Raw genomic sequence first — 20,647 nt, 5'->3', positions numbered from 1 at the left:
TAGTCAATTTCTCACCATCTGTTGGATTTCATACAATTTTCTTTCGATTTACAGGAAACAAGTATCAATATTTTCAGTGACTTATAAAAGTTATAGATTTTAAAAGCTCAAGACTTTCTTTTGAGGGTGATGATTAACAGAGATGGCAGACTCCCCTCACATGCAATAATATCAAGTATGAGTGCTGTCTGATTGCAAAGAGAATGACTACCCAGTAGAATAACCAAATTCTAAATAAAAACACTTTTGCTAATGGCTCATAATTGTAATCCTAGCTACTCAGCAGGCTGAGATCTGAGGATCAAAGTTTGAAGCCAGCCCAGGCAGGAAAGTCCATGAAGACTCTATCTGTAGCTAAGAAGCAAAAAGCTAGAAGTAGAACTATGGCTCAAGGGGCAGAGTGCTTATGTTGAGCAAAAAAGCTAAGGAAAGTGCCTAGGCCCTAAGTTCAAGTACTAGCACCTTCTCCCCCACTGCTCTGAGAAAAGAAAAAAAGGCTAAGCATGGTGGCTCATGCATGCAATCCTAGCTACTCAGGAGGCTGAGTTTTATGCCAACTTGACTCTCATCTCCAATTAACCAGCAAAAGGGCTGGAAGGGGTGCTGTGGCTCAAGTAGAGCACTAGCCTTAGGCAATAAAGCTCAGCCATAGCTCTCAGGCCCTAGGTTCTACACCCAGAAATGGCACAAAAAAGACAAAAATAAGCTGAACAAGGTGGTGACACAGGCTTGTAATTTCAGCACTTGAGAGGCTGAAGCAAGAGAGGCTGAAGCAAGAGAGTCACGAGTTCAGGGCATGCCTCAGCTACATAGTGAGATATTGTCTCAACAAAACAAAAACTTCCAAATAACAAAAACAAAAGCAGAAATAACTATGGATCTGAACTGAAATAAGCCATATACATACTTGATGCATGAGTGATAACTATCTGTTTTCATGGATTGTATATTGATACTCACATTTTTTCTATAAGGTACAGAGCAAGATCTTTAGCTCCAGAGTTGTGCTCTTCAGTTGCAAATAGCACCGGGAGAGCAGACTACCTTGCACAGACCAGAACAGAGAAAAGACCACAGAGCCAACTTCCCCTGGTGCCTCACTGAGCATCAACAGCTCACACTACAAAGAAACAGACAAACAGGAAATGTCCAAATAATGTGTTCCCAGAACTTGGGCAGGAACTATCTCTATAGAAGCAGCTGTCACTGGCAAAGCAAAAACAAAAACTTATGTGTATGGGGCAAAATTAGGAAAGACCATTCAATCCAGAAGTGAACTAAGAAAAATGGTGTTAAGAAAACTTCCCTATTGCTCTGCATTTTTGTGGAACATACAAATGTTTTTTTTTTTTTTTTTTGCTCCGCAAGACAACTTCTGCACCCCAAGAATCCTACCCTATTGTTCATCTCTTTCTTGTAATGAATCTTCTGTCTCTGGGCCCTTCTCCTGAGTTTTCAATCAAATCTCCCATTAGCAGGGTTGAGGGAGAATTGAAAAGAAGGTGTGAGTCTGATCAAGGTACATTGCATGAGTTTTGTTTTGTTTTGTTTTTGTCAGTGGTGAGCCCTGCACTCTGGGCCTGGGCGCTGTCCCTCAACTCTTCAGCTCAAGGCTAGCGCTCTACTGCTTGAGCCACAGCGCCACTTCTGGCTTTTTCTGCTTATGTGGTGCTGAGGAATCAAACCCAGGGTCTCATGCATTCAAGGCAAGCACTCTAACACTGAACCACCTTCCCAGCCCCTACATTGTATGAGTACATGCACATGTCAAACTAAATCTACCCTGTACAACAAATTGATAATAATATATGGAAAAAATAAAGATAATCCATCATTGAAGGACAACAATAGGAAAATCACATTTTCTAAAAATTCATTTGAAAATGAAAATATAAATTCAAACATCAAAAATTGTTATGCTACAAGTGCTAGCCTTGAGATGAAGAGCTGAGGGACAGTGGCCAGGCCCAGAGTTAGGCCCCACGACAGGACCAAAAAAACAAAAACAAAAAAAATTTTTATGCTACAGTCATGTAACCTCTTTACTAGACTTAAACAACAACAACAACAACAAAAACAGAATTGCTAGTGATATCACTGATATTGTGTGACTGGGGGCAGTGATCTCACTAAATGTTAGCTCTTCATTTTTGGAAAAGTATGTCTAGTTTCAGGCTAAAGACCAGTGTCAAGGTATTTGAAAAACTAGCAGCTACATATTGTTTTATATGGTAAAAATATATCACTAAAAAGAACAAAAGCCTTTATTTGTTCTTTTTGTGCCAGTTCTGGAGTGTGAGCTAAAACCTGAGTGGTGTCCCTCAGATTTTTTGCTTGTGGCTACTACTCCTCGACTACTTGAACCACAGCTCTACTTCTGGCTTTTCTGGGAGGTGGGGGGAGAGGAGGTGGTTAACTGGAGATAAAAAATCCTATATTCTTTCCTCCTCAGACTGGCTTGGATCTCAGCTATCTGATTAGATGTAAGCTAGCACCTGGTGAAACCTTTTTTTTTTTAATTTTAATTTTTGCCAGTCCTGGGGCTTGACAGAGCCTGGGCACTGTCCCAGAGCTTCTTTTGCTCATCGCTAGCACTCTACCACTTGAGCCACTGTGCCATTTCTAGATTTTTCTATATATATGGTAATGGGGAATCAAATCCCAGGCTTCATGGAAGCTAGGCAAGCACTCTACCACAAAGCCACATTCCCAGTCCAACCTTTAATTTTTTAAAGTGTAATTTACAAAGGATTGAAATTAGACTACTGTGTGGAATCTTTATATAAGGAAGAAGTTTTTAAAGGAGAATTGACTAAATGACTATAGAATTTAGAATTTGTAAATGGAAGAAGTAGCCTTGTAGCTTGTAATCTTCCTACCATTGAAAATGCTTAGAGATTTCTGTTGAAGATGAACATGTATAATAATGAGCCCAAACTTTAGAAATGTCCATTCAATTTGTGTCTGATTTTTTGTGTGCCTGAAAAAAACTTGTGCCTGTATATTGGAAGTGAAGATAGGATTTTCCCACTTTCATATTTTATTTTAAAAACCTGCTTGAAAATAATCCATGGTCCTTCTGTGACTCTTTGTCATCTTTGTTCTTTGGACTCTCTGAATGGGCATGTAGCCTCCAGAGGGAAATTCTGGCACATAAGAATTATGAAGTTGGAGCTGGGAAGGTGGCTTGTTGTAGAGTACTTGCCTTGCATGCATGAAGCCTTGGGTTTGATTTCTCAGCACCACATAAGCAGAAAAGCCAGAAGTGGGCTGAGGCTCAAGTGATAGAGCACTAGTCTACAGCTGAAGTGCTGAGAGACAACACCTAGGCCCAGAGTTCAGGCCCTACGAATGGCATAAAAAAAAGAATTATAAAGTAGCCTGGCTTCAGTGGCTCAGGCTTATAATCCTAGATACTCAGGAGGCTGTGATCTGAGGATCACAGTTCAAAGCCAGCCTGGGCAGAAAAGTCTATGATTCTTATCTCCAATAAATCACCAGAAAACTAGAAGTGGCACTGTGGCTCAAGTGGTAGTGCTCGCCATGAGCTGAAGAGCACAGGGACAGTGCCCAAGCCCAGAGTTCAAGCCCCAAGAAGAACATATAAAAAAAGAAGAACTATGAAGTAACAGGTGCTGGTGGCTCACACCTATAAAACTACCTACTCAGGAGGCTGAGACCTGAAGATCACAGTTCAAAGTCAGCCTAGGCAGAAAAGTCCATGAGACTCTTATCTCCAATAAACCACCAGAAAACTGGAAATGGCACTGTGGCTCACATGGTAGAGCGCTAGCCTTGAGTTGAAATGCTGAGGGACAGTGCCCAGGCCTAGAGTTCAAGCCCCACAACCAACAAAACAAAACAAAACAAAAAACTATGAAATATGCTAATATTAGCATTGTCTGTAATTAATTCTTTTAAACTAGAATCAAACCATATACCTCTCCAAGTAAAACAGATAATTATGGTATGTCATAAAGAGACTGTTGTGGTATACCAGTGAATAAAATGACAACACATGAATGAACCTCAAAAATATTGTTAAGCAAAACAAATATTTCACAGAAGATTGTATGCTATAAAGGTAAAAGACAGGCAATACCAACATGTTGTACAGGGATGACTAGAAAGAAAAACAAGGAACCTGTGAACACACACTTAAGAATGATATGACAGAGAGTTGTTTTCACTTATTGTCCATCCATATTTATTCTTTTGTAGTGAACCACATTTTGAAATGGTCCCTTCATGCTGTGGTTTTGCTTTTCCTTCAATCCCATTCTACTTGCTCTATTGGATCACTCCCCAGTTACCACCTGGAGAGCAAAGCCTCTCCACTGAACCTCAGGCTCTGCAATCTCTGGCCCTCTTTAAGTTCTTTCTCTTTTCTCTGCCGGAATTTCTTCCTGATACTCCTTCCTACTTTCCTGGATACCTTCCTTGTAGATTTTTCTCAAGATGCCCATGAGTGATGTGAGGCAGTCCCCAATCATGACTTCCTGTTCGTTTCTGGTTACAAATCTTTAGCCATAATGTCTATCTTGAGAGTGCAACTAGGTCTTACCACCTGAAGGACACTAAAACCATGAATACCACATGTTCAAAATCTACCCATTATCATCCCCTTTTTAGTCACCTGTTCCTTCCCATTTCATCACAGGCCCATTGTAGGTGTACCTCCCTCCATTTGAAATGTCTTTAACTTCCTCTTTGCTTGTTTAAGCCTATTCAAAGTAATGCCCTGAGCTCAGCACTTCTTTTCTAAAATGCTTTTCCCTACATGCCTTCCCTCTCCCTAGACCTGTGTTCATCTTTGACAGCCTGATGTATGGTCAAAACTATCTAATCACACATTTGTTTGGGCTTCTCTACCATTGTATCCTCTGTACCTAATGTGAGACCTCACACTCAACAGGCATTGGGTAGACATTGTTGAACTAACAGACATGAGAAAAATCCCAGGCTAAGTGTACTTTAGACTATTTTTACTTTTTTTTTCTCCTAATGTAACTCTGTCTATCTCCCTCCCTATAACCATAAATGCTTGCTTTTACAAGAAGCTAATTCAGCGGCTGCAATAATCTCTGGCCTTCCATGCTTTCCCTTATTTGCAATATCTAGTATAGGTATGAGTCAAGCGGAAAAGGTCAGATAATGTGATGTTAGGAAAATGAACCCTTAAATATGTATTTTAATGTTTTCGTTTCTTTCATGCATGTGTTTCTAACGCATTTATAAGATTATTTCTTTGTTGCTTTGTATGTCCCTCCCCCACAGTGTAACCCCCGCTTTCACTATATTTGATGTCAGTATAACATGTGGAGGAGATGGGGACAAACAAGTCGTTTAAGGATTCAGGTGGACCTGTTGCAACAATGAGAAGTACAAAATGTCATGTCAAAACCAGCTTTACAATGTCGGTGGGGGGGGAGGGGGGTATAATTGGGTGGGGGGAGGGGGGAGGCTGGGAAGGGAGGTGAAGGGTAAACAAAGGAGGAGGCTGCAATGCTTGGTAAGAAATGTATGCATTATCCTGCCCATGTAATTGTAGCCCTTCTGTACAGTATGTTCTCAAATAAAATAAAATAAAATTAAAAAAAATAATAATCTCTGGCCTAGAAGGTTTAATGGTACATACAATTTCCTCTGTATCACAGATGAGAGAAAGGGAAGAAAGGACAAGTACTTGATGTGCCAGTGGTAAGGGATTGTGGGAAATTCTTTTGGACAGTCAGTGGGATCAGAGTTGGATGACCCAGTTGAAGAGCCGGGTTTCAGTTTTGTTCCAGCGTCTTGAGCTCCTGCTTCGATCAAGTAATGAGAACCCTGAAGTTTTCTCCCAGTGGCTTTGACTGAGAATGGTAAGAGCTTGAAGAGGTTTTAGAGGTTGAAGAATATGCAGGATTGAGATGTGCTACAAGAGAAAGAGAAAGTATAGAAAATGGCAGAAATAACAATGGAGATTAGAATGATCTGTGGTGAACTGGAAAGACAGCACATATCAATGATCTTGTAGTGAGAATTTTAAGGAAGTCACAGAGATGGGCAGAATAGTCTAGACATATGAGAGAAAACTGATGTGATGGCAAAAATAATACTAAAAAACGTTAAGACTGTAGCCAGGTAGGGTAGCTCATGCTATAATCACAGCTCTAGTTCAAGGAACACCCAGAAAAAAAATCACTGTATCTTACCTCAAATGATATCTGGGGTGGTGTACCTGCTTGCCACTATAATTACTTGGGAGACCAGGACCAGGAGGATCTCAGTCTAGACCATGCAAAAACTGAGACACTATCCTCAAAATGGCAGGAGCAAAATGGGCTTGGAGTCACAGCTCAGGTGGTAGAGCACTTGTTTAGCAGGAATGAGGCATTGAATTCAAACCCAGTACTACCAACCCCACCCACCCTCCAAAAATTCCCCACAGTAGCTGTCTAATCTCACTCTTAAAGAATCATGAGGTAAAGAATGGAGAGGAAAACAGGAGGTACCTCTTGAGCAGCCACAGAAAGGAGGGTAATCATGACAGCTACGACTTCACCAATGTTCATGCCAATAAGGTCACTTTTCTCAGGTAAAAGTAGAAGGCCACCTGGGTCTTTTTCGCTGAAAAGACATAAACTCATTACACCTGTTTGTTGGAAGGGAATTTTCCTGGTAAGGTTCCAATAAAGAACCCAGAGAGATGTCAGCATCAGTCCTATGAAATAGAGGGGTTTGGGTCAGGAAGACAAATGGTAGTTACAACTAGTACTATGCCACTGTCTGTCCATATGTCCTTCCAAAAGCACAGGCACATAAACTACCTTGATATCAGTGTTAACTATATCTGATATCATGACTGGTAACTTGACAATCCAGGCTAACAATCCTTTTATCTTCAAATGCATAAGAAGGAAAACAAAAACCCTCACCACTGCTTTCTGAAAAGAGATAAAAACAAAGGACACAGGGTTGATCTACTAATAATCACTAGTGTTATTCAAGAAGCCATGTGCCCTCTATTTTTTTTGTGTAGGACGAAATAAAAATTATTCAATCAGCTATCTGGTAAATGTAAAGAATTGGGACAATATTCCATTTGCTAACAGAGTGCTTGTAAATACTTAAAGCAGCCTTGTACTCCAGTACTTATTCTGAGTAACATGACAGTATCTAAAAACTGAGCAATAAAAAAAACTGGAGAAACCTAACTTGGTATTATTGTTTTACAGGCATATTTTGAAGTATTGATGAATAAAATGGTCATATACTTACTCCAAAATAATACTGGAGAGGAGGGAGAAGCGTAGGTGAGGTATATTATAAATGAAACAAGATAAGCTTATTATTATTGAAGGTAAGTAATGAGTAGACTTGGAGGTGAGACAACTATCTTTTTTTTTTTTGTCGGTCCTGGGGCCTGAACTCTGGGCCTGGGCGCTGTCCTTCAGCTCTTCAACACAAGGCTAGCACTCTACCACTTGAGCCATGGTGCCACTTCTGGCTTTTTCTGCTTATGTGGTGCTGAGGAATTGAAACCAGGGCCTCATGCATGCAAGGAAAGCACTCTATTACTGAGCTACTTTCCCACCCCTCCCCCTCTTTCTTTTTTGTCTGTCATGGGGCTTGAACTCTGGGCCTTGGCATTGTCCCTCCGCTCTTCAGCTCAAGGCTAGTGCTCTACCACTTGAGCCATAGTACCACATCCAGTTTTCTGGTGGTTTATTGGAGATAAAAGTCTCATGGCCTTTCCTGCCTGGGCTGGCTTTGAAATGCGATCCTCAGATCTCAATCTCCTGAGTACCTAGGATTACAGGAGTGAGCCGTCAGCACTTGGACAACTTTACTTATGCATTTGTTTAAAATTTTCTCATAATTTGGTTGTAAGCAAGTCATAAAGCTGGAGACTAAACTGTGACTTGTGAGACAAAAGCTTATACAATACAGATTAGAAATGGGCACAGGGTCATGTCCTTTGATATCTATATTGCATAAAGTCTTTAGAACTTCCTGATTTTACCTCTGAAATTTTAAATTATAAGCCTACCCAATCACAATTGGTTGACTGTTATTTGAAATGAGTTCACGGCCATCCTCAAATGAAGTAGAATATGTAGTGAACAACTTAATGAAATACCCCCACAACCCTATTACAGAAATCCCATTTTTTTGCATCTAAGAGCATTTCTTAAAAGTGTACATTTTGGGGTCTGGGAAGGTGGCTCAGTGGTAGAGCGCTTGCCTTTTATGAGGCTCTGAGTTCGATTCCTCAGCACCACATAAACAGAAAAAAAAGCTGGAAGTGTGCTGTGGCTCAAGTGGTAGAGCGCTAGCCTTGAGCTGAAGGGCTGAGGAACAGAACACAGGCACAGAGTTCAGGCCCACCACTGGACCCAAAAACAACCAACAAAAAAAAAAAACACAACAAAGTGTGCATTTTACCAGGTGCTGGTGGCTCACACCTATAATCCCACTCAGTAGGCTGAGATCTGAGAATCGTGGTTCAAAGCCAGCCCAGGCAGAAAACTCTGTGAGACATCCTATCTCCAATAAGCCACCAGAAAATCAGAAGTAGTATTGTGGCTCAAGTGGTAGAGCAATAGCTTTGAGCTTAGGAGCAGTGCGAAGTACTCAGGTCCAAAGTTCAAGCCACACAACTGACACATATGTGTACACTTTGTACATATATATATACATATATATACATATACACTATAACTATTAATTTCCATACATCACAAGCAAATAACCAATTTTAGGGATTGAACTCATTGCCTCAGGGCTGTTCCCGAGCTTCTTTTCCCAAGGCTACTTCTCTACTAGTTGAGCCACATCTCTAATTCTACTTCCCACATTTGTGGTAAACATTTGGAGATAAGAGTCTTATGGAATTTTATTACGAGGCTAGTTTCAATGCAGAATCCATAGACATCAGGTTTATAGTCAAGAGCTTCCTGAGATCAGCAGCTTTAGATATTTTTATTTACATGTGTTAGGTTATTTCTGGTACTTAGGATGGGTGTGCATTGCTCTTCACACGGACTACGAGGTTTTTCATGGTGTTCATTGCACTGCACACAGCTGACATGCTATTCATCATCTGATTTTAAAAATGAGAAAGAGTTACTGATGCTCCAATATCAAGAAGCTATTTAAGTTTAGTTCTTTGTAAATCATGTCCACATAGCAGAACCCACATAGCAGAATACATTGTTTTTTGTATTCATTCAATAAGCATTCTCAGTCTCCTAGAAAGTGAGATGGCTATTTTTCTTAATTTCTGTTTCTTTGCTTCTTTTGTGTGTGTATGTCTGTGTTGTATGCCAGGAATGGGAATTAAATGCATGACATGGTCACTGTCCATCCCTCAGCTTTTTCCATTCAAGGCTGCCACTCTATCAGGTAACCCACAGACTCCACTTCCAACTTTTCATGGGGTAATTGGATATAACTCTCTCAGTCATTCTTGCCTTGACTGGCTTTGAACTGTGATCCTCTGATCTCATCAACAGTTGTGAGTCTTCTAATTATTGTTTGCGTTATTTCTTTTGTAAAACAACTTATTGATTGTACAGTAAATTGCAGTCAGGGACTGCCCCCAGACATGGAGGTATGCTTACACCATTTAGTTGTAAAAACAAGATCTTGTTCCAGTTCTATCTAGGCTCAATTTACTCCAATTTCCTGATGGATTATGCATAGGACATGTGTACCGCAAAAGTGCCATGAAACTCCTGGGGTTCTAGAGCTATGATTGAATTGAAAAGCTCAGACATCCTGTCTCTTCCACCCACACTGAACATGCTCTCCAGAGAGGCAGTATAGAGCCTTCATCTCAAATGGCCTAGCATGCCAGTGTGGCTCAAGAGGTCCTGCAAGGAGGACATGGAGATGTTGTTTCCATAGAAACTGAGCTGGGAGCACTGGCTCATGGAGAGCAGGATGGGTCACTGGCGTCTTTATAACCCAACCCCACACAGAGCATCGTATATGAATCAATCAGAAAGTAGCTTTTGATGGTTTTTCTGAGCCACCACAATTACACCTTGGTTGGATGTTGTACTCCAGATTAATTCAAACAGTAGATTTAACCAAAAAGTGATAGGATTAAAGGGGAGACCCACACAGCCCAGCTTCTTTTTGAAATGTAAAAAAAGGCTGCACCAAAGACTTCCCATGCACACCTTAATCTCTCCAGACCTGTCCACAGATGCTCCACTGCCCTGAGCCTCAAAAGGATTCAAAAAGATCACCTGAAGACTACACGTAGAGCTCCACTAAACCCCAGCAATCCCACTTTGGGGCATTTTCTCAAATGATCACAAAGCTACACTAAAGCTACCAGCACAACTATGTTTATTGTGGAATTATTCACCATAGCTAAGATATGGAACCAACCCAGATGCCCCTTTGTAGATGAATGGATCAAGATAATGTGGTATAAGTCAGAGAAACAGCTGTTTACCAGAGAAATATAAGAAATGAGAAGGCACGGGCCATACAAAGGTGGGTAACATGGCAGGAATTGCCAAAACTTTTCACTTCTGTAAATACTCATGGAGTTAAATCCCAATTAAATGAAATAGATTGAGTAGTTGAATCAAAAATCAAGACCCATCTATTTTTGTCTTCAAGAGGCACACCTTGCCCACAGAAACATCTGAATGGGTAGAATAAATTCTATCAAGGAAGTAGTCCCCCTAAGCAGGCCAGAATAGCAATACTAATATCAGATAGAATATACTTCAAATTATAATTAGTGAGAAGAGACTAAGAAGGCCATGACATACTAATAATAATAAATGGATCTTTCCTATGGGAGGATATAACAATTCTAAATACCGATAGCCCAAATGAACACCCACCTTCAAACAGATACTACTTACCCCATAATATACACTGATCCAAACACATTGATTTTTGGTGACTTTAACATACCAAAATCACCTATAGATAGATCACCCCAGCAAAAATTAATCAGAGAAACCTTAGTATTAAAGAACTGCATTGACCAACTAGACTTTACAGACATCTACAGAATAACTCACCATGCAGCATAAGAATATACATTCTTCTCAGGAACAGATGACATGATCTTGCTTTGAAAGAAACTATGTCATAGATTCCTCTTCCAACTTACTTGAGCTGATTGGAAACTGGCAAAGCAGCAGGCTATAAGATTAACACAACACACTCAGTAACTTTCCTGTGTGCCAACAATGAGAATAGTGAGGCTGAAATCAGTAAAGCAACCCCATTTGTAATTGCCTCATAAAAACAAAAGCTAGGAATTAACTTAATCAGATGTGAAGGGCCTCTATAATGAAAACTTTTAAAACCTGAAGGGAAATTAAAGCACACTGAAAGAAATGGAAAAACTTATGATTCTGGATTGGGAGGATCATCATCATGAAAATGTCAATATTGCACAAAGCTATTTACAAATTCAACACAATACCCTTCAAAATCTCAACAATATTTTTTAAGTACATAGAAGAAGTGATCCCACATGCATATGGAATTACTGGAGATGTTGAATAGCAAAAGCAGTCCTTAGTGGGAAGAACAGTGCTGGAAGACTATCAATACCAAGCTTCAAACTCTCTAACAAAGCCTTACTACTACTACTACTACTACTACTACTACTAGTAATAGAACCCACAGACCTGTGGGTAGCCTCCAAACATTTGATAAGGGAGACAAAAACTCAAGATACAAGACAATGTCTGCAAACAATGATGTTGGCACAACTGGCTATACACCCAGAGAACTAATTAGATCTTTCTATATCACCCTGCACCAGAATTAATAACAATTAGATTGAATGGATGACCAGATACCCTGAATATATTACAGGAAGGGATAGGGAAAACACTAAGGCTCTATGGCACAGGTCAAAACTTCCTAAAGATCCAAAATTTAAACAAATCAAGGTAAAACCAGAAAAATGGGATTGCATAAAACTTAAGCTTTTCTGCATACTAAAGAACATTGCTACCTGTAGACAGGTGACTTCTGGCTAAATGTTTTAATTTTTTTTTTGGGAGGAGAGCGGGTTCTGGTCGTGGGGCCTGAACTCTGGGCCTGGGCGCTGTCCCTCAGCTCTTCAGCTCAAGGCTAGTGCTCTACAACTTGAGCCACAGGGCCCACTTCCGGCTTTTTTCTTTTTGCTTATGTGGTACTGAGGAATCGAACACAGGGCCTTGAGCATGCAAGGCAAGTGCTCTACCACTGAGCCACCTTCCCAGCCCCTGGCTAAATGTTTTTCTATATTTGTTATCCTCAATTGTTTCTCTGCTGTATGTGTTCTCAGATGCAGTGAAGACTGACTTTGGATTCAGTAATTACACATTTGTTAGTTCTATTTTCTCCTACATAAGTCAGTTCTCTAATGAATACTAAGAATGCCATCCAGGTGACCTTCTATAGTTGTGCTCATGTTTCTCTTTTCTGTGTGTTCAAAATGACAGCCTGCTTTCTTGGTGGACTTTCCACATCTGTTACATTCATGTGATCTCTGCTGTGTTTGTTTTCTGATACATACTTAGTTTTGTGAAACTCTTGTTTTGCAACTTTCCACATGTTTCTTTTTTTGTTGTTGTTTTTTGTTTTTGTCGGTTGTGGGGCTTGAACTCTGGGCTTGAGCCCTGTCCCTGTGCTTTTGAGCTCAAGGCAAGCACTCTACTGCTTGAGCCACAACGCCACTTCCCACATGTTTCTTTTGAAACAGGTCTCTCTTGTGATGTCCAATGATAGAGCCTGTGCAGTGCCTTCTGGGTGAAAGACTAAATACTGGGCTACATTCTTAAGGCCTCTCTCCCATGTGTGCTTTTTGATGCATACTGAAATATGTTTCACGTGAGAAATTTTCCACATTTATTACATTCCAAATTTTTCACGTGAGTTACTAAGGTGTGAATGCTGGGTGAAGGACTTTGCACATTTACTATATTCCTGAGGTTTCTAACCTATGTAAATTGTTATGCCTGCTGAGGTGTGAACTGTTTGAAGGTCTTTGCACATGTTGCTTTCATAAGGTTTCTCTACTGTGTGTGTTCTCTGATATAAAGTGAGTTGTGACTTCTGTCTGAATGTCTGTCCAGTTTTTTACTTTCATAAGTTTTCTCATGAGTGTGTCCTCACATGCGTATTAAGGTTTTACTTCTAGGTAAAGGGCTTTTCACAATTCTTACATTCACAGGGTTTTTCTCCTATGTGACTTCTCTGATGTTTAGTAAGGTCTGCCTTGTAAGTGACTTTCTACCTGTTGTATTCGTAAGGTTTCTCTCCTGTGTAAACTATGATGTGAAGTGACATGTCACTGCTGCATGAAAGACTTTCCACACCTGTTCATTCATGCTGCTCTTGGTGTATATTCTGATGTGAAGTGAGGTTGTCTTCTGTCTGAATAACTTCACACATTTATTACATTCATAAGGTTTCTCTCCTGTGTGTATTCTCTGATGCAAAATGAGGGGTGACTTCCGTATGAAAGCCTTTCCACATTTATCACATTCATAATGTTTCTCCCGTGTCTTCTCTGATGTAAAGCAAGTTTTTTTTTTTCTGCCTGACTTTCCACATTTGTTACCTTCATAAGGTTTCTCTCCTGTGTGTATAGTCTGAAGAACAGCAAGTTGTGACTTCCAGGTGAAACACTGTCCACATTCCTTACACTCATAAAGTTTCTCTCCCGTGTGAGCTCTCTGATGCAAAATGAGGTGTGTCTTCTGTCTGAACAACTTTCCACATTTGATACATTCATAAGGTTTCTCTCCTGTGTGTGTTCTCTGATGCAAAAGGAATTTTGACTTCTGTCTGAATGACTTTCCACATTTGTTATATACATAAGGTTTCTCTTCTGTGTAATTTCTATGGGTGGAAAATTGCCTATATTCCTCATATTCAGAGTTTTTCTTCTGTTGGTGTTTGAGGCTGTAAATTCAGGTCTGACATCTGAGAGGTAAATTTTAAACACTGAATACGCTCATTGGAATTCTCTGGATATTTGCTCTGAGGCTTTATGAGGTCTATTTCCTTACTGAAAGATTTGTCACATGCACCACATGTGCAATGTTTCTCTCTTGTGTATCTTTTCTCATGTGTAGTGGCTGTAGGTCTTAAGTAGAATAGTTTTCCACACAGACTATATTCAGGAGTTTTTCTTCCTCCCTGAAGTACTTTCTGGGAAAAGTAAGCAGAGTTATAATAGTAATCTCTATATTCATTATGGTTATATTCATTCTGTCTTAAGAATATGCTCTCTGAGTATAATGCTTTTCCTTCTCCACCATATTCAAAATATGGCAGCTCATTTGGACTCACATCATTTTGACTAAAATGCTCAGAATATCTAAGTGATTGATCAACTAGGGACACACCAGGCCTATATGCAGCACATATCTAATCAGGCTCATTATAGGAAGGCATGTTATGACACTCAATGAAACCCTGTCCTCGTCTCTAGGGAGTCCTCATTTTTCCTACTCAACTCTGGCTTATGTTTTGAGCTCACATGAAAAGTTACTAAACTCAGTCTTTCCTCCACTGTATTAATATTCGTGACTGAGACTTCACATGGACTGTCATCTGGATTTTGCTGGCACATCTTATTCATTTCGCAGATATCTAAAGTAAGTCACAGAAAAAAAAGACAAAACACAAATGAGATCCAAAAATTCCATACTGTAAAGATATTTTTTCTCATTCTAATTATTAAATATTTTAAAATATCAAAGTAGGAATGGATTGTTGATAAATATATGCTTTTCTCCATAATGTCTTAATTAAGAAAGTAATACTGATGTTGTACAATGGAAAAGAATGTCTGTGTTTCAGTTTTCTTCTTTTTATAACAGAGGAAATATTTCCTAAAATTACTTAGCTATGTACTGTCAAAATAGTAAGCTGTGTACAAAGTATACACTTTAGTATTCTTTGGATTGTTTTTCTCAATTTTTATTTTGTTTGGTCATAAGGAAATATTTGTTTTTTATTTCCTTGAAATAATTTATATATTTTGTTGTATTGATTCTCAACCATTAGGTGAGGAACAAAAATATTTTCTATTCTGAGAAACCATAATATTTCTTACATATCACTGTGCCAATCATGTAAGCATGAACTGTTCCTAGCAGTAAGATTTTATACCTACATCTCTTAGGTTTGAACTTCTCACTAAGAATTATGAGGTATCTATGGGAATTTTAAATTTTGTCTTCACAGTGGATCAAAGTCTTTTAAAAATTCCTTTTCTGATATTCCTGCCTATCAGAACCACGGAAGAACAAAGATTCTTCAGCCCATCAGCCAAATAACCATCCTTTCTCGACTAAAAGCTGCAGTTCTGAATCCCAGGTTATGTCTTCCAGCACTGATGATCTATTTTACTTATCAGGAGAGCAGGTCTGGAGTACTTCTTATTTCTTCCTACCTATCTAGTTAAGTCATCTGAAATGATATCTGCTGCATTTAATGCTCATTAATGTAAATGGTTGAACAAACCCATGGATGGCCAATATGGTTATATTCAACACAGCCTCATTGCAACTCCCACAATAACAGTACTTTATTTTGTAAACTGTAACCCACTATTACTCCGTTTTCCCCTCCCACTCCAGCTTCAAATGCACATGATGCAGAGAAGTTTTAGTTAGGGGATGCACATGAAAAATAATAAAAAACAGCTTCCCATTTAGAAAATATATTCCCCATACTGATTAATTCAGGCAGCTAACTCTGGTTTATGAAACTTTATTGTAGAAAAATAAATCAAGTACTAGCATAGCTATCCATCACTTACCTAGTAACAACTTGCATCATTTATTCAGTGCTATATTAAGCAGTGTATTGGAAGACAGATTAACTAATAGCTCTGTCTCCTAACAATTTAACTGAAAATTACAAATGTTTGATACCCTATTTTGAAATACAATTTCCATTTTCTAGAGCAGAACAGCTCACTCCTTTATTGACCTGTATAAAATACACCACATTTTCTGTTCTGCTGATAATATAAATTCAATACCAATTCTCCAGCCACATCATTTAGGAGCATAAAGTACATGTAACCTCAAATCTCTAACAGTGGAAGGCTTCATCAAGAATGGATGCTGCTAAAATGTTGTTTCCTTTGATGTGACAGGTGAGAATCCAGATCCCGTCCCCTCAAATGGCTTCTTCATCATGTTAAAATAGTGAGGAATGGTTTGGTTTCATAATCAGGTTGAGAGTGAACATAGGAAGTGGTGCTGTAGCTCAAGTGGTAGAATGCTAACCTTGAGCTGGAGAGCTGAGGGACAGCACTCAGGCCCAGATTTCAAGCCCCATGACTGACAAAAAAAAAAGGGCACATACTGGCTGCATAATACAAATGCTGAACTTAAAAAAAATGCGTCTTGGGCAACTGCTTTCTTGTAACTACAGTTTCTAAAAGCAGTTATTGTCCAAATCTGGAAGAACCTAAGTTTTCTCAGATGAGAATGTAAATGAAAGGAGAGGGAGGTAAGGAAAAAATAAAATTTAAAAGAAAAGATGAGGTCTGATAGGGGAGCAGCCAGACAAGAAATCAAAAAAGGAACAGTACTTTCAAGTTCATTTCAGCTATAATACAGGTTATTCTGACTTTAAGGTAGCATCACATGACATACTTTTGATTCTATTCCCAAGATACTCTGTTGCACTTGTTTCTGTCTGTTTTATTGTCCATGCAATCTCTGGCTCTAGGAGGTCATCTAGGTTCAGATCACATAGCAGTGAATAAATGGATAAATGAACGTTAGAAATAGTTAAAGCAGGAGACCACTGTGACCTTAGAATATCAAGACACATACTCTCATTATTGTTAATATTTGGATGATAAATTCTTGTTGTAAACACAACCTCAGGTGGTTTGATGGGGTAGTCTGTAGGAAAATAAATTGTTAAAAAAACACTTCCATGATATGGGCTGTCTTACATAAAAGAATATGACAGAAAATTGTTCCTTATTAATCCATTTCAGCACCATAGACTGTGCTTTTCACCTGGCTCCTCACTTTCAAAGGATCTGTCCCAAACTCTTGATTATCCAAATGGCTGGGGAAAGACAATCTTCATCTTACACTGGCTTTCCCAGACACAGGCACAAAGCGGCCAGGGGCCAGTGGAGCAGTGGCCTCAGCGGCAGCCTCCTCCCCATGCAGCAGCTGGTGCTTCCCCAGTCTGAAGAAATTGTAATGATTGAAATGTGGTCATAGATACCCTGATACTTCCTTCCTCTGTAAGAACCGCTACATGAACTTTGGTGAACATTGCATACCTCCTACAATAAGAAATTTAGGTGACAGAGGAATAAAATATTTCTTGACTACAATTGCATTTTATTAGGCCTTTATTGAAGGATGGAGGCAAAGGGCAAGGGGCTTCTGGAACATTAAAAATGACAAAAATTGTGAAATATGACCACCACAAGCAAAACAGAGGATAAAAAGGATAAAAAGTGATGTGACCTAAAAACACTAGAAGGATATTTTAAAAGTTGGAATGAAATATGTACTAATTTGTTTTGCAGAGGCTAAATGGAAAGACTTTTGATTTGTACTTTGAACCTCATTACAAAGGAAGAATTGCCAACAATCATCCCGCCAATCCAGCCATGCATGACAATACCAGTGGTGAATGTTGACTAGCACACAAAAAGGAAAAATATGTGTAAAGTGTTGAAAGAAAATAACCTTCAATAGATAATCCATTGGGTAGAGGATAGAGGAAGTCTTCAGAAAATGTAGATTCTTCCATGTAGTTGTGCTAGCCTAAACTGTTTGCTTAGTGAAGATAATGTACCAGTTAGAATAGGTACAACTATTAGAAATATAACACTTAATTTGAAATGTGAAATACTGGAATTGAGGTTGAATATTAGTTCTACATAAACCAGTAATCTTGTTTTAGTATCAAATTAACTGTTAGTGTTAAATGTTCAGGTAAGAAAAAAGCAAATCAAAATAAGTGCTCTAGCTCAAGATTGTTATCAGACCCTAGCTACTCAAGGAGGCTGAGGTCTGGAACCCAGCATGGTAGACAACTCAAATTAATTTGAAATTTTGGAGTGGAGGTTGAATATGAATTCCATATAAACCAGTAACAGTACGTTCTGGTATGAAAAACAAAACATGTGCTTCAGGAGCAAGAATGTGTCCTAGTTACTAAGGAGGCTGAGGTCTGGAAGCAGCCTTGGTGGACAACTCAAATTAAGTAGCTAGTAACAGGTTGGAGGCATGGCTTACATCAAAGTGTCAACAGTGACTGAGGAAGCTGACTGACTGAATTCAAGATCTACTACTAGCACAAGAAAGCATGGTCGGGACTTTGACACTAATTGTGGCAACACAGTCCTCAGACATAAAGAGAAATGAAAATGAGTGGAGCGGGGAGAGGAGAGAAAAGGGGCAGAGAAAAGGAGAGCTGACAAGACAGTAGTGGAAAACAAGGGAAAAAGAAGGGAAGGGAAAGTAGGAAAAGAAGAGACAAGAGAGGAAAGCTTCATGACATTAGACTTGACAGTGACTCCTTTGATAGGACACCAAAAGTGTTTGATATTAAACCAAATCAAATTTAGTGCATATAATTAAAACATTGTATATCAGAAGGCGTGATCAACAAGGAAGAGAAAGCATGGTATTAGAGAAAATACTTGTATATATCCCTAAATAGATTACTAACCACAGTGAATTAAAAATATAAAACAAGGCTGGGAAGGTGGCTCAGTGTTAGCGTGCTTGCGTTGCATGCATGAGGCCCTGGGTTTGATTCCTGAACACCATATAAGCAGAAAAAGCCAGGAATGGCGCTGTGCCTCAAGTGGTAGAGTGCTAGCATTGAGCTGAAGAGCTGAGGGAGAATGCTCAGGCCCAGAGTTCATTAAAAAAACAAAACAACAACAACAAAAAAAAAAAACACCAAATTTCTATAACTAACCCCTCCCATGGCACAAAATCTAATTTCAAAATGGAAAAAACTGAAGAGAGTTTTCTAAATAGAATATATACAGGTAGCTCATTAAATTTAAAAAAAGTTCAATGTCAATAGTTACTAGAAAACTTCAAATCAAAATGAAATTATTTAATACATACTTTTTTTTGGGGGGGTGGTTCGGTCGTGGGGCCTGAACTCTGGGCCTGGTTGCTGTCCCTCTGCTCTTCAGCTCAAGGCTAGCGCTCCACCACTTGAACCACATCACCACTTTAGTCTTTTTTTCTTTTTGCTTATGTGGTGCTGAGGAATCGAACCTAGGGCCTCATGCATGCAAGCCAAGGGCTCTACCACTGAACCACTTCCCAGTCCTCATACATACTTTTAAACAAAAACAACAAAAAAGTTTCTAAAGTCTAACAACTCTTGGGAAAGATATGACAACAAAGTGAATTTTGATGCATTTCTGGCAGCAATTTAAAACAATCAACGATGGTATGGAGACTTCTAAAAGAACTAAATATAGAATTACAAAGGAATATGGCCTAGCACTTCTATTTCTAGATTTATACCAATGGAAGTAAACAGGGACTAGAACAACTATTTGGACAATCACTACACAACAACTACTCACAATAACCAAAAGACAGAAGCCTGGAAAGAATAGATAAATGTGTTTAACAGGAAGAAAGCTTTAATACATTTTACAGCAGGGATATATCTTGAATACAATTAAGCTAAATAAAATACACCAGGCATCAAGTATCAGCCATGGTATGGTTTCCCTTACTGCGCTTCCAAGGATCAACAAACTCATAGACCCAGTAATTATAATGATTCTAAAGACTGGTAGGAGCTGTGTATTTAATGATTTTACAGCCTCATATATGGAAGGTGAAAAATGTTGTAGATGGATGGAAGGCATGACCATAAAACAATGTGGCCATATTTAGTGGTTAATGTAACCAAAAAGGATGGAATAGACCTATACTCCCTGAATTTGGGATTACCAGCCGACGTAGGCTAGGCTACATAAAATTTCAAGAGCAAGCTGGACTACATAGCAAGACCTGCCTTCAAATGGAATACGGCAAAATCAACAATCATACAATGTGTAAGAAAAATTCCAATTCTAAGAGCCACTCCAGCAAAAGAAAATTTGTAAGAAAAACTAGATCCCAGACAGAGCATTTGAAGAAAAGTAAAAAGTGAGAGACAGATGGAGGGAAGACAGGCTGGGAAAGAATACACAGAGAAAAATAGATACATAAAGAAAAATACAAATGAACAAAGCTAGAGAGCAGAAAACAAAGACTAAAACAGAAAATAGTGTGTGGGGTGGGGGAATCTTGTGAGGACACCTTAGAAAAAAAAAGAGGGATTTCTAGAAAAATCATTGACCATATATCATCACATACAGCCTAAGTTTCAAGTAAAAAAACGACCATGAAACAGTCCAATAATGTATGAAGAGTAATTTAAGTACATATTGCTTACTCAGTCTTCTAAAACATTCAAAGGTGTGTGTGACCACACTGTTTCAGCAACTCCTTTAAGACTTCATTAAGATAGTTCAGTGTAACTCATGAGGATGGGATCTCTGACAAATTGCTAGGGAACCTTCACCTTCCATGAGATGTCACCTCCTCTGGGTAATTGAATCATGTAACAGTGTGATTACTTTTTCTCACATCAGAAAAACTAGAAACAA

The sequence above is a fragment of the Dipodomys merriami genome, unplaced genomic scaffold (genome assembly GCF_024711535.1).
Source record: "Dipodomys merriami isolate MVZ:Mamm:240054 unplaced genomic scaffold, mDipMer1.0.p SCAF_164, whole genome shotgun sequence".
Lineage (NCBI taxonomy): Eukaryota > Metazoa > Chordata > Mammalia > Rodentia > Heteromyidae > Dipodomys > Dipodomys merriami.
The sequence above is the reverse complement of the archived record's forward strand: the minus strand, read 5'-3'. Positions refer to the sequence as shown.